At 43.2% G+C, this 16,230-nt stretch overlaps 1 protein-coding gene across 8 annotated transcripts in view; it reads right to left on the reverse strand.

Moving 5' to 3' along the window:
- LOC5570026 (optomotor-blind protein) overlaps positions 1 to 16,230 on the reverse strand; it is a 425,795-nt gene that overhangs the window by 289,595 nt on the left and 119,970 nt on the right. The window lies entirely within an intron of this gene.

Here is a 16,230-nt window from a genome sequence, read left to right on the forward strand (position 1 = left end):
GAGAGTATCCCAATCTGGATGATGAGACCTTATAATTCCACCATCAAGATTCAAAGCGCATGGTGAGCTGGAAATAACATTCGATTAGTTTCACACCGAAGCGCTACTTAGGATTCGGCAGCAATATGTGAGCTCAGCTGTTAAATTGGTAAATCAACGCCTTGAAAAGCTTTCAAAGGTTTTCAACGCTCAAAATACGTGCCGGAGAAACTCTAAAACACGTGAAGTCCGTCTAAGAAGAGCACTCCTGATCATCCAGTGGAAAGTGACCTTACCGCACTGGAATCCGGCCGAATCGCGAATGAGACTTAGAATTAGAATCGCTCGAGAGGGAGCTCTATGATTCATCCGTAGACGCCGTATCTCATTGCAACAACCGAGATCTGATTAGCCATTGAAACCACCGACTCGTTCAGCTTGAATACAATATTCAAGTCTTCAACCAGTGATGATCGATTCTCGGTTAGTATCTAGAATCGGTAACAGTCGGAGTCTACTCAGAGAGAGTATTCTAACACGTCTGGCTTAAAAATATCGAGTAATGCAGCGATACTTCCTCAAGGAATCAAGATTTGTGCTAGATCATGTCTTGACAGAAACAGCATCAAGTGGAAGTTCACTTCCCATGGTTTCTTCTATACCAATCTGACACATTTGATAATAACTGATGGTTCCATCTACCCTTAGTGGAGTTATCCCATTCCTGCTGCCAACTTCTGAGCGTTTCTTCTCTACACGTGTCGCGGACTCCTCTGGTACCTCATTGGTTGAAGCATTGAACATCTTCCTTGATGATGATCCCGAAGGACATCATCCCGGCAATGATGCACATGATCCTAGACGTGCATTCCAACCGCTTTAGGTTTCTGCCCGTTCTAAGCCGTTTTGACTATATCTCAGTATAGATCACGCCACACCTGCCAGGAGCTTGCGTTTGCTGACAATTAAGGCAGAGCTGTTAGACATCATCCTCGAAAGCACCGTTATAACCGTAGATGCCGTTTTACACCATATTGAACGAGGCTAGCAAAGCCCCTGTTATGAATAAACAGACTGAACCGTCTAGAGGAGAGTCAGGGCAAGGTGCTTATCTCGGTAGGTGGTTTGGATTGCACCATCGAGTTCAAGCGATCCCTTTAGCATCTCGAGGTGATAATCGTTGACAAGCTGAGCTTCATTAGCCACGTATCTACGTAATAGTATCTACGATTATTGAGGCGTTTTCTAAGATGATGTCTAGCGCTAACGATACTTAGAAATAGAAAGACGCTATTCATACTCTGGTTGGATTGGCGTGCTAGTTATGGAGGACATTCTGGTCAAAAGCGCTTAGAACGATCAGAAACCTGAAAAAGGGAGGTGTGTAATTGAGAATATCTAGCACATACCTAACGGTTTTCAAATATGCATCAAAGATCAAGAAAGATTTCTCAACCAAGGTGGTTTCGGGGCAGGAGAGGGTCTTAGGGCAAGGGTAAAGCCAACTCTATGTACAAATACATGCAGAGAATAGCGCTAGTTTAAATAGGTCGACGTCAACCCCACATTCCCTGGGTTATCTGCTCTGGACTGTTGATAGATTGATAGAGGTTATAAGTCACGCTTATCAGTCAATGAATCTCCTCTTCAGGCTCACTCAGAAAGGGATTTCACCGTTCAAAATGAAGCCAATGTATCACAATTCGATTAACTTCGAGTTCAGGTTGACATGATGGTATCGAAGTTCACTCAGCAGAAGCTTCCTGACCTGTCTTTTGTAGCCAAGATTCTTCACATAGTGACAGTGATCAAATGTAGAGAACTGGGCGAGATCATAATAGAAGATAACATGAGGGGTGCACTGCTGTCTCAATGCAACCTGGAAGATGCCCTGCAGTTCATCCGGCTGAGGAAAGCGTACGGGGGTATGCAAATAGCGACGATCCGATTACCAGTAGCAGCAGCCAAAACACTCGTCGAGGCCGTCGTAAGGTCGAGGAGGGATGGTCGGTCTACCCGCTGACACTTGTCCCTTGGGAGACAAATTCGGTGGAGAGATGCTTCAAATGAATGGGTTTCGGCCACCGGGCATTAAACTGCAAAGGCCTGGACAAATTCCTGGAAATTCCTGGAAACACTGCAGGCAATGTTGTGAAAAAGGTCACGTTGGCTGGGACTGCCTGAAGACACCTAGGTGCATGCTGTGTAAGGAGGAGGATGGTAACGACGGGTGGCTTCAAATGCCCCAAATAACGGAAGGCGAAGGCAGTAATGATGATGAAGATGACGCAGGTGAACCTCAATCATTTCGTCTTCGCACATCAACTGTTGTGGCAGTCGACAACGGAAACAAAGTGGGAAATTTCGATCATTGCAGAACCGTATCGGGATCCTCCAGATAACGGCAAATGGGTAGCAGACAGAGCAGAGACGATGGGTCGATTCCCAATCCAAGAAGTAGTCGAATGCTCATACGAGGGTTCCCTTCTGTCGTTATAATTAACGGAATCTTCGTGTGCAGCTGTTACGCCCCCCGAGGTGGATACTGGAGCAGTACACCTAGAAGTTGGATGTGCTAATCGGCAAGCCGTGGAGTGGGTTAGCAGACTGATCAACGCGAGAGGATACAGTCTGCTGGAAGTTTAACGAAGCTCGATGTAAGGCTGTGCAATGACGGTCTCGGTTGCACATTTCGCAAAGACGGTAGAGAATCCATCATCGACGTGACCTTTTGCATCCCGTCGCTGGCGCTGGTCACCAATATGAACTGAAGAGTTGCCGGTGCTACATGGAGTTGTGCCGGGAAGCTGACATAAATCCCAGGGGCAATGCCTATCGAGTGGTGATGGTGAAGATTAAGGGCCCAGTAACACCAGCTGAAATGTGCCCCGACAAACTGAAGTTGATATGTGAATGATCTCCCACACCGTACGCTGACGTAGACGATAATTCCGGTATCCAAGTTTCTAACGCCGAGCTGATAACAGTTGCGAAAGGATTGAAGCTGAACAAAGCTCCCGGTCTAGATGATATCTCTATCGTATCGCTAAAAACAGCAATTTGGCGTCCCTATGATATATTAGGGACAGTGTTGCAGAAGTGTCTAGTGGAAGGCTGCTTTGTAGATGAAAGGCGCAGCTGCCAAAACCGGGGAAACCGCTAAGAGATCCTGCTTCATATAGACCAATATGCTTGCTGTATATTCTTGGTAAACTTCTGGAGAAGGTCATCCTCGGCAGGCTGACGATCTACACGAAAGGCGAGAACGGATGGTCGAAAAGGCAGTTTGGATTCCATAAAAAGTCTTCGACGGTGAATGCTATTCGGGCAGTCATCGCGTACGCGGAGAAAGCGTCCTAGCAGTAAGCACTTATTAAAGCATTTATTTAGCAGTATATGCGCCTTTACTGCAGGTCATTAAATGCTAGCAAGCCGTAGATGCACTTTAAATGCTAGCAAAATGCAGGTTTTGGCCTAATGTACGATTGCTTAAATGCTTGACTTTAAGAAATTTAGTTACCGGCTGTCTAAAATGATAACGTCCCGATCGTAACGTCTCACGTGTAGCAAATCAAAAATTATCTCTTTCTCACTTTCCTCTTTTCCATCTCTCGTGTCTCTCTTCTTGTTTTGTATTCGTCTCACATCGCTACTGTTTCTATTCTAACAGGTTTTGTTGATATGCATTGATACTCTTTTGTTTCCACAGGGATTTGAACCTATAATCCTAAGATTGTTAAGTACTGATTGGAAGTGCGCCGCGCTACAGGATGAGCTATAGGTGAAGCAGTGATGCGCCAGAATTTTTTGCAATACTTAAACTTAGCTTCCAGGATTTCATTCCAGATTAGCAAACATTTGCAGTTTGGGCGATGGAATGAAATAGTTATTGACATAAGAAGGATGATGATTCTTCTATTGATGTGAACCATCGTAAGTGAATAGTAGAAAAAGAGAGAAGGAATGATGTTGGGTCGATCGATAGTTTTGGGCATGAACGTAACGCTCATGTAGGCCACCGGCATACTCTTTCCTGCCATTCTAGAATATTGTAAAAATGTACTTGAAAAAGTTAGTTGTTTCTTGCTTTTATTTAAAATTTTAATAAGCTACAGAAATAAGAAGACCATTGTACCAATGTTGAAAATTTATTTAAATTTAACGCAGAATCAAACATGAATCGACTGCATGCCGGATATTAAATTCAAATCAATAAATTAGAATAGTTCAAACGATCAATTAAATTCAAGTAGAATGGTTTAAACGATCCTCTCTGTATGATTTTGAGTTAAAGCTAATTTATGAATCAGATACAATTCAGCATTCATAGTATAGATATTAACTAATTCAATGTTGTTTTATCACCTAGAATAACTTTATGTTCTCTGGATATCTCCTAAAAGGCAGGAAAGGGTGTCCTGTTGGCCAGCGAGAGAGATGACAGTTCGGTAGCTTACGAAAATATTCGTTTCTCTTAGCAGTTTCATGGCAGTATACAAGCAATTGAGATGCTCGGAAATCAAAACATGTTGAGCATTTGAAATGCTGATTAACAGTTGAAAACTGTTAAATAACAGTGCATTTGCTAAGGCAGCTAAGCAATCATTCTGCTATATTAGGGCAGTGAGCATATGGAATGCAATTAGAAGACTGATTTACGGCTTATTCAAATGCTTATTGATTAACTGGAATTTTTACAATATGCTATTAAAACTATTAAACTTCTTGCCAAAAAAAAATCAATCTTGGACAAGAACAAGCTACACCCCTGAATTATCCGTCAGAGTGGCGCTAACGCTGTCGACGCCTGTGCACGAAAAGGCTGACCAGGATCACGCTTCTTCTACCACACCATCATCACGCCTCATGCTCACGCTGGCGCTACCTTGGCAACGTATGGTTTACTTTTCTACACTGCCTTCCATTGTAGGGTTAAAGCACCAATTTTCGACCAGTCACTAGCATTAGACCCATTTATATGATTTCAGCCTACTTTGTTTGAAAATCCGAAAATTCCACAGAACAGAAGTATTGCATGTCGAAAATAAGTACTTTTCCTCTATGCACTTGATTCGCTGGTTACGAACCTCCCGGTACCTCAGACGAAAGAGCTCGCAGGGAAGACACTGTTTTGTCTGTCTCGTTTGGGCCCCGTTGACGAAACCCTCAATTCCTTCGCGAAGAACTGAGATGTCTGAATCGTGGCGTCGTTGGAACGAGCTTGTTTTTCCTCACTTCGCCACGACCTCTACGGTCCAGTGCACGTTAACACGATGCTCCCTTCCCTTCCCTTCGCGGGACCCTCGGATTGCACCAAATGGATTGAAACGGTAGCCTCTGGAAGTTCGGCAGGAAGCATAATTTTCGGCAACAATTCGGGAAAAAAGACGTGTGTGGTTAAGCAAACACAACAAATTATGAAACATTCGCGTCACGGAGTTTTTCTTTATGTAGAAGGTTTTTGGGAAGATGGTGGAATGTGTGGAATTAGAATGTTGGTGAACCGTACGTAGGACATTGGTCTGAAGAACATTATAAAGTTGTATACTTAGAGTAAGGTGGGGCAAAAGTTCGACCTTAGTGGTATAATCAAAGATTCCAGGAAAATAATAGTAGATGAAACAAAACAAATACCATACAGCGAACTTTCAACATATTGGCTATAACTTTGCTGAACAAACTTTTGTCAAAATATTTATCCATTTTTAGTTATAACAGTTTCAAAATTGATTGTCTTAAACGAACTTTTGCCAAAAGTGGGGCAAAAGTTCGAATCTAGTGTGGGGCAAAAGTTCGTTGGCTAAAACACAAAATATCAATACTTTTATGCCAGGCATACTTTATACCAGCCGTAAACTTATGTTTGCCGAAAAATACACACTAAATTTTCATCAAAAAATGCCCAAAACAGGGTTAATTGTAATACACCCAAAAAATAGCAGTTTTTCGCAAAACTAAGTGAAAATGTAAAATTTTTGTGACATTTTTCGCACGATCAGGCAAATTTCGCTAAATTTGAAGATAATATGTAGATTTCAGGAAATTCGAAAAATTTTCCGTGGGTTTATACATGGGTCGAACTTTTGCCCAGCAGATTCGAACTTTTGCCCCGCTATGGGCCAAAAATTGATTCCAACTATTTATGGAAAAACTAATACACGTCAAAGCATCCTTATGATAGGCCTAGAAACGCCCTTATATAAAATATTGAAAAATATTTTATCTTTATTTGGTTCCATGCATCGAAAGTTTGACCAAATATTACAATATTTACGTCGAAAAACAACAAATAGCCATAATTTTTCCAAATCTCAATCGATTTTTATGATATTTGGAGTGAAAGTCTCTTACTTGAATAGCATTCGAACCACCATGGCATTTCTAAGTTTTGATTTGGTTTGAGCTAGAAATCTTAAAAAGAAACTCTTGCCCCACTCGAACTTTTGCCCCACTTTACTCTATATATTTTGGAAATTACCATGATAAGGTGAAGATAGTACTAAGTCACACATGTTCAAGAGATTGTAAATAATTAATAATGTTTCATATAACTTGTAAATTAAAAACAAACTTGTATGGAGAGAAAGAAGTTACATCAGTCGAACATGGTAATCAACGAGTACTGTCGTGTATCGCCTAAAGATTTCTTCAAAATATTGTCATAATTGATTTCGATAACAAAAATCAATTTTGAAACCAGAAGATGTTATCCGATTGCCAAAAAATCTTACTCAACTCACTGTGCAATTTCAACTTCAGGGTGTTGATAGGATCTAATAACCGTCAAACTCTTCTCTCGGACGAACAAGAATGGCCAAAAGCATACAAAAAACGATTGGAGGAAAAACAAACAAAATACACGGCGTAGAATTGCGTGGAGGTAGCTCGTCTTGATCAGGGTAATTTTGCGAGCAGCAACACCACGAAAGTGAAAAGGTGCATGGCTTCAAAATATGAAAAAAAGTATGTTTCTACACTCGTGTGGTGTCGGCCACCTCATGCACGTCATTCGCGCCCCGCAGTGGTCCCGATTTGAAAAATCATGGAAACAACATCGCATTCTCTATGTTTTTGGTTATAAAAAGTGTTTAAGAACATTATTTAGGCTTAACAACCTTTTTAAAACATATTCTATAACTTTTGGTTTTCATAGAAGAAATTTCTAACAAAATTTCTGTTTTTATGCATTTTGAGACTCTTAAAATAAAAAAAAACTGATACTAGGCAAACTTAAACAGGAGAAATCTTTTCTCATTGATTCCTTAGTTTTTAAAGCGCATTTATGCAAGGTGTCTCCGCGAGGATTGATTCGTAGAGTAAAGTGGGGCAAAAGTTCGAGTGGGGTAAAAGTTTCTTTTTAAGATTTCTAGCTCAATTCAGAACAAATCTTATAAATGTCATCGTGGTTCGAATGCTATTCAAGTAAGAGACTTTCAATCCAAATATCATAAAAATCAATTGAGATTTGGAAAAGTTATGGCTTTTTGTTGTTTTTCGACGTGAATATTGTAATTTTTGGTCAAACTTTCATTCTATGGAACCAATTGAAGATAAAATCTTTTTAAATATTTTATGTAAGGGCGCTTCTAGGCCTATCATAAGGTTGCTTTGAGGTGTATTAGTTTTTGCATAAATGCTTGAAAACAATTTTTAGCCCATAGTGGGGCAAAAGTTCGAATCAGCGGGGCAAAAGTTCGACCCATGTATAAAATCACGGAAAAATTTACAAGTTGCCTAATATCCACATATTATCTTCAAATTTAGTTAAATTTGTCTGATCGTGTGAAAATTGTCACCAAAATTTTACATTTTCACTTAGTTTTGTGAAAAACTGCTATTTTTAAGTATATTACAATTAACACGGTTTTGGGCAATTTTTTGATGGAAATTTAGTGTGTATTTTTCGTCAAACTTAAGTTTACGGCTGGTATAGAGTATGCCTGTCATTAAAGGATCGAAATTTTGTGTTTTAGACAGCGAACTTTTGCCCCACACTAGATTCGAACTCTTGCCCCACCAGTGGGGCAAAAGTTCGAATAAGACAATCAATTTTGAAACTGTTATAACTAAAAATGGGTAAATATTTTGACACAAGTTTATTCAGCAAAATTATAGCCAATATGTTGAAGGTTCAGTTTATGGTATTTGTTTTGTTTTAACTGCTATTGTTTTCCCTGAAACTTTGATTATACCACTAAGGTCGAACTTTTGCCCCACCTTACTCTACTGTATGAAGAAGTTGTCCTCGTTTGGTGAGCTCGTTTCATACCTATGATAACACATTTTTTTCATGACAGCGTTACTCTTACATAATTTCCAAACAAACTATGTATGGTTCGTCACTACATGTGTGTGGCATTATGCCTGTTGCAATTCTTACCAATTCTGATCAATCACGAAGTTGCAACCATTGTCATGTACAATCAGTCTAAAGCACTTATAACTATGTTTTGGAAATTGGGTTTCGCCAGCTTTTTGAAAAACTGGACCTCTATGCGCCCTAACGTTGTTCAAGGAAGCTCTATCTCTCCCTCGTCATTGTCTCGTCCTCGACTGGGCATCAACGCAACGTCCATCGATAAATGGCCAAAGGGCAGTAAGTGGAATGTCCGGGACCACGGACTGGGGTTAGGTCAGTACTTACGGGAATCGTGAGCACCCGGGACACGGAGGAGACGTGCAAAAAACTGCATGCTACCAGACACTGCACTGCTGGCTATCTGACTGACTGCCTGACTGACTGGCTGAGTGACTGGACCATGAATATTCATAACCTATAATAACTATATCAGCATTACTGCCAATAGCGTTAATAACAACAATAACCCGAAAAAAATAAGGTTTGGCGATTCCGGACCGAAGATAGGCACGGAACGATTTGGAGGGAGCAGGTGAGAATGAACGGGGTAATATGCAGGGGAGATTCGAGGAAGTCGAAAAAGTTAGGAATTTTTGCATTGAATCGAAATGGGAAAATTGCGGAAAATCACGAGGATTGATTTCGGCAGTAATGGCATCGATTCATGAGTACCATATGGAGAAGAATCATGTATGACAACTTTTTGGTATTATTGAGGGCTAACTCACGATTCAGAAAAGGATTACAAGTTTTTGATTGACCTTATGGAGAGAAATGATAGAAACACAATCGTTCATGTTTATGCTTCTGATATATTTCTAGTAATTTCGCTATCCAACATTGCTGCTATCGTATGGTTGGTAAATGTTTTGCATGGTGTACTTTTGGGACTTCGCGTCCCTGAAGGAATAAAATAAACCCTTTGAATGGTTCTTACCCTCTCATAAACCTACCTCTTCAGGAGGAGGAATTCAAACTGGCGTCCTGCATACTGGTGGAATGACAGATTCAGCACTCTCCATGAAACCTGCTTAAGAGCCAGAAGATGCGTGCAGAGAGCTAGATCGGAAGCCAGCATGGAAGACCGTAAGGTGACCTACCGGCTGGCCAGAGCAGCGTTTAAACGGGAGATAGTTGATGACAAAGATCAAGAGCCCAATAACACCAGCTCAAATGTGCCCCGAAAAACTGAAATTGATAGTGGACGCTCTCTTTCCTAGGCATGCTCCCATCGCGTGGCCGCCCACACCATACGCAGACGTAGGTGAAGAAAATGCCGATATCCAAGTTTCTAACGCCGAGCTGATAACGGTTGCGAAAGGATTGGAGATATGTATCCCTAACGTAGCGCTAAAGGCAAAAATCATGGCGTTCCCAGATATATTTAGTACAGCGTTGCAAAAGTGTTTAGCGGAAGGCTTCTTCTCATAGGGGGATAGATGGGAGGTACAGAGGCTTGTGTTGCTTCCAAATACGGGAAAACGCCCGGAGATCGTGCTTCATATAGACCAATATGCTTGCTGGATACTGTCAGTAAACTTCTAGAGAAGGTCATCCTCGGCAGGCTGACGATCTACACGGATGGCGAGAACGGATTTTCGAAAAGGAAGTTCGGATACCGTAAAAATCATCACGTGTGCGGAGAAAGCGTCTAAACAGAAGAGGAGAGCAATCGTTACTGCCCAATTGTAACGATAGATGTTAAGAATGCGTTCAATAGTGCCAATTCGGTTATCGCCGCAGCCCTACACAGAAGGCGGGTCTACAAATTCTACAAAGCCACATTCAGAACCGGATATTGGTTTACGACACAAAACAGGAACGGATGTCAACTGAAGTAACGTCGGGAGTTCCACAGGGTCCCATACTTGGTCCAACCCTGTGGAATATGATGTACGATGGAGTGATAACCTTGATACTGCCGAATGGAGTCGAGATCGTCGGGTTCGCAGGTGACGTCAGCCTTGCGATAACTGCCGAAACTGCGGATGAAGTGGAGATGCTGACGGCGGAATCGCTAGACATCATTGAATCGTGGATGATTGTGAAGCTGCAGTTGGCTAATCACAAAACGGTGGTGGTGCTGGTCCGCAACTGCAAGGCGGTTCAGCAGTTCGAGATCAACGTCGGAGGACACGCAACATCACGTAGACTATGTCTGAGAAAAAAAATTGCGAAAGCAGCTAACACTAGGAACACGCCCAACATTTAAGGACTAAGAAGCAGTACGAGGCGTCTTCTGGTGACCATATCATCATCCATAATGAGATACGGAGTCCCGGCTTGGGCTGCAGCGTTGACAACCGAACGCAATCGAGAGAAGATGGCAGATACGTTCCGGCTCATAGCTATACGGGTGGCTAGTGCCTTCCTCACTATATCATCGGAGGCAGTGTGCGTTATAGTCGGAATGATCTCCGTCTACATAACTCTGACTGAAGGAATAGCATGCTACAAGCAAAGGGATACAAGGAATGTGAGGACTATTATCAGATTGGATACAATGACGAAGTGACAGCAGGAGTACAAAAACTCGGACAAAAGTAGGTGGACCCACAGGCTCATTCCTATCGTGTTGGTGTAGACCACTAGAAAACACGAAGAAGCTAACTTTTTCCTGGCCCAGTTTTTGTCAGGCCATGGATGCTTCCGGAAATATCTGTACTGATTCTGTTCGCGCGCTAATCGGCAAGGAGCGGCAAGAAGTTTTCTGATCGTAGCCACCTATGTAACTACGACTAAGCAAGTCAACAGCCACGTTAGCAACAGCCACGCGACAGATGAGCTCCGAAGTTTCTGGATAGAAGCCGGAGCACTATAAAAGGAGGGCACCCAGCTCGAGATAATTAGTCTCAATCCGGAAGCCAACAAGTGAACATTTAAGCAACTAATTGTAAATAAAGTTTAGTATTAGCAGCAGTATAGTGTGTTGTGTGTTCCTGTATTACCTGCCTGGAATTGGTCCTAGTTTTCCCTTTCCACCAGTTCATCGCTCCGCCTACAAACGTTGGGTTCACGACCGAGCCCAAACATTGGTCCTTCGAACCGGATCCGGACTGGAGTACTGCTGCTAAGTGAGTAAAGCGTTTTGCGTGGCTGACAACGCAAAAGAGCGTTCGCGTGGCTTTGACAACGCGAAAAACCCATAGTTTGCTTCGTTGGTATTCCGCTTTGCGTGACTCACTGCGACTTGCGCGAAAGTCGTTTTTTTTCCGTCACGTGTCGTAGTTCATCAGAAGGATATTCTGTGCGTGTGTTCCACCTTCGCGATTGAAGCTCGAACGTGACCCTTGTACCTGTCCAACAAGTCGAAGCTTTCGTGTGAAAGATGTCGTTAAGCCGTACCCCGCCCCGGAGGACAGACAATACGGACGATGTGAGGTTGCTGACGAAAAAGCGAGGCCACATCAAGGCGAAGGTCACTCGGATCTCCAAGTCCTTTGATGCAGCAGGAGAAGAAGAAAGAATAATATCCCTTCCCATCCTGCGAGTGCATGCGAAAAATCTCCAGGTTATCTATGAAGAATTCAACAACATCCATGATGCCATCATTGCCTCCGTCGACGAAGAAAATGTCGATTTCCAAGAAGAAAAGTACGTTGAGTTTGAAGAACTCTACAATGAAACCCTGATCAAGGTGGAAATGATGATAGAAGCGATTGAGAAAGAGAATCAAACCACCTTGCCTATACCCGTGCCATCGTCATCGTCCGCAGCGAATCACTCGTCGGGCCAACCAATAATCGTGAACACCCAATCCTATCGCATTCCCCTACCGACCTTTGATGGGCGTTACGAAGCATGGCCACGTTTCAAAGCCATGTTTCAAGACATGATGCAACGATCCAACGATTCCGATGCCGTGAAGCTGTACCATTTGGAAACTTCGTTGAGAGGCGACGCTGAAGGTGTCATCGACATTGAAACGCTGCAGAATAACAATTACGCAAGAGCATGGGAGATTCTAGAAGAACGTTTTGGCAACCAGCGAGTGATCATCGAGTCCCACATACTTGGCCTCCTGAGTATGAAAAAGATTTCCAGAAAGTCTTCAAAGGAATTGCGCAATCTGGTAGATGAGTGTTCCCGTCACGTTGACAATCTCATCAAGCTGGATCAGCAGTTAACCGGAATGTCTCAGCTATTCGTGGTGACATTGTTGGCGCGTGTTTTGGACGACCAAACCCGTGAGCTCTGGGAAGCTTCTTTCAACCAGTCCGAACTCCCAGAGTACGAGCAGATGATCGATTTCCTGAAGCAACGTTGTGTGATTTTGGAACGGTGTGAAAATTCTACTCCAATCTCAGCTTCCAAGATTCCGAATCCGAAGGTTGTTTCCAAAGGTGAATCCTACAAGTCACATGTCATAACAATGACATCAGAATATTCGTGCGACTTTTGTTCCGGCCAACACCAGAATTTTAAATGCCCAGCCTTCCAGATGATGAGCATCGAGCAGCGGCAAGGCAAACTGAAATCGGCTAATTTGTGCTTCAACTGCCTAAGGAAGGGCCACCGCAACGCAGCATGCCCTAGTAACAAATCCTGTAAAAGGTGTTCCAAAAAGCATCATATCCTTGTACATTACGAGCAGCGAAAAATACTAGATGCAAAATCAAGTGAAGCACTCAACTCGGGTGAAGTGAATCCATTACCAGCAGTGTCGGAGCGTCCTATGAATGCCTCCTTTTCCAGAGTGTGCTCCAACCTGGCCGTATCTGATGGAATGCAAACATACTTACAACAAGAAAAAATCGCTGAGTCAGCATTGATGACGAGTGTGGCAGAAGACAACGAAAAACATTTTCAACGGACCTACCGTCGAAATAAAGATGGGCGATTCATGGTCCAGCTGCCTTCCCGTGATTCAGTGGATCAGCTGAAGTGTTCCAGATCATTGGCATTGAAGCCATTTCTGTGGTTAGAGAAAGGATTGCATCGAACGAGTAGTTGGCGACAACAGCAAAGATCTTCAACCAGTGTTGGAATTCGATTCCAACGGGGGCAGTATGTTCGCGCGCTAATCGGCAAGGAGCGGCAAGAAGTTTTCTGATCGTAGCCACCTATGTAACTACGACTAAGCAAGTCAACAGCCACGTTAGCAACAGCCACGCGACAGATGAGCTCCGAAGTTTCTGGATAGAAGCCGGAGCACTATAAAAGGAGGGCACCCAGCTCGAGATAATTAGTCTCAATCCGGAAGCCAACAAGTGAACATTTAAGCAACTAGTTGTAAATAAAGTTTAGTATTAGCAGCAGTATAGTGTGTTGTGTGTTCCTGTATTACCTGCCTGGAATTGGTCCTAGTTTTCCCTTTCCACCAGTTCATCGCTCCGCCTACAAACGTTGGGTTCACGACCGAGCCCAAACAGATTCAGACACGTAGACTACGAAACAAGATGATGTCAGTAACGGCAAACGTCCGAAATCCGGACAACATCGTCCAGAACATGTGCCAGCATGAAATCACTTGAAATGCGGTGAACAGAGGGATTTACGCAGATTATATCAACGCTGCAAAGGAGATGGCGTAAAGACCAGAGAACTCCAGATTACGATCGGAGTAAGCTAGATCCTCCGTCAGAGACTAAATTGAGTAGAGCGGGCGTAGTCAGTATCAGTAATAAGACGTCGGAGCGCCTTCAAACCGGAAGTCATCCTCCAACCGGAATTGCCAAACCGACCCTGGCACTTGGCCGACCAAGGTCGAGTCGGAGTAGGCTTAGTCTACTGCCGAGGTTTAACAGAGTAACTCGCGAAATAGCACCGGAAAATGGTTGTCGGGGCGCCTGTGAACCAGAAGTTTCCCTTCCCACCGGAATCGTAGAACCGACCTCGGCATCAGCCTGGCAAAATTTGGAGTAGACTACGTTCACCGTCCAGATCTACCGCCGGGAACTACTCTTAGTAGTTCGTAACATATCACCAGCTTGAGTCGTCGGAACGCCAGTGAACCGGAAGCCATCCTCCAACCGCTTGACCGACTTCAGCACTCCACCGCCCAGTATCGAAGCATGAAGAAACGCGAGGCCACAATAGGCTAGGTTCACCGTCGAGCGTGAGGAGCTCGTCCACCAGGAGAGCTCGAACAGCAGCTTCTCCGTACAACTAATCTTTCAGACATACCGTGTGTACTATTTCAAGGCGGCCGACGTGCAGAATTATGATTATCATTTTGGATACCCAGACTGCAGTCCTAAAATCAGTAGCTCCAATATTCTAATATCAGTCGATCTCTCTTCACTCAATTTTCGATGCATCATGAAAACAAAAGCGGTTGTGTGCAATGCATGTTAGAACTATTGATGTTGTTGGTTAACTAATGATTATAATACTAGTTTATAAATGTAGATTAAATATCGAGTTCATCTATTCTGTTAATCGTTTTCAATATCTTCTGGAGGGACGAAAATCCGAGATTGATGATGGTGCGCACTCCTTTCCAAGACCCCCATTATTAATGACCATTGACTGCTCGACATTCGATTCTTCAGATTCGGATTTTTTTGATTCATTACTATAACTATTCCAAACTACGACAACTTAGATTACCTCCTCAGTTCAGTATAGCACAGGTTGCATCTGGAGAATAACAATTATACACAATGTATAAGAAAAAGAGAACACAAAAAAGCTTCTCACGCACATTTCGTTTTATCCAGGTGTTAAAATTGCCAATATAATGCCTTAATCAGACATCTGAACAGCCGTCTCCCCCTCTCCCTCCAGTCGATGTTCCGAATCGTTCGCAAATTGTTACCTTTCAGACACAGCAATCAATCCTCTCTGTTCATTTGCAAATGTAAAATTGAATCTTCTGCCTTGCGAACTAAAATCTGCCGTATAATTAGGTGGATTCGCCGACAGAGGGAAGCGTTCTATCTCTCGTTAAATTGCACACCTTCTTCTTCTGTCTCATTTGCGCGCACACGCTTGCCTCTCACCTGTTGGAGGAAGCTTACGACGGTGACGACGAAGACGACTCATTCATTGTGTTGAACACTAGGAAGGCCCTCTCTACGCTGACGACAAGTACAACTCCTTCTTGCTCCTCCACTCCTCGAACCCTTCGATCCGACGAGAGTCAGAAACCTAAGTAATCATTATCAATTAGTGCAAACAAATTAATCACACTCTCCTGCAGCTAAATCATTATCGCAGAACAACAGACGTTCAAGAAACTAACGATTCGCGATGAACCATTCAGTCTACAGAAGCTTTGAAGCGGCATCTGTCGGAACTTTCTCACTTTACCCTACGAACGAGTCTCTCCGAAGCAATGCAAACCCGCATCGGAGTGTAAAATTTGATTAAAAATGCACCAACTGCTCTGACGGTCAGAATTGCTACCGCCTGCCTGTTACATCAGCGTGTGGGTGGATGGGGGAAGAAGTGCATCCATTCTGCATTCTCTAAGCCGCAAATTCTCATGCACTTGGCACTCATTAGCACAGGCGCCTGGAAATCAACATTTTGCGGCGTCCGTCCATCCGATCCGCAGACTGATTGTATCTTCCGTACCGCTGCATGAATCAGAGGAAGAGCGGCGAAAATTGAGGCAAAATCAGCTCGCTCTCCAGCTGTCCATATCGGGTGCACTCCGCCGATCCGACAATCCATACAAAGGAACACCAAAGGTGCAATTCGCATTGTTACTCTGTTTAAAACGCATTTCACCTGTTAATTAATTGGCTCGATTTTGTTTTAATTTAACATTAATGCTCTTGTTGCTTCTTTTTGTCAGAGCGCCAGCTCGATTCGGCTCCCGAGTGCTGGTCCGGGGGTTTTATTTGCTTTGGGAATCATCCGGCGAAACGAACCGAACCGAACCGAAGTTCATGTGTATAGTGTACGAAAAGCCTTATTATCATCCATCAAACTGCACTGATGAG

The sequence above is a fragment of the Aedes aegypti genome, chromosome 3 (genome assembly GCF_002204515.2).
Source record: "Aedes aegypti strain LVP_AGWG chromosome 3, AaegL5.0 Primary Assembly, whole genome shotgun sequence".
NCBI lineage: Eukaryota > Metazoa > Arthropoda > Insecta > Diptera > Culicidae > Aedes > Aedes aegypti.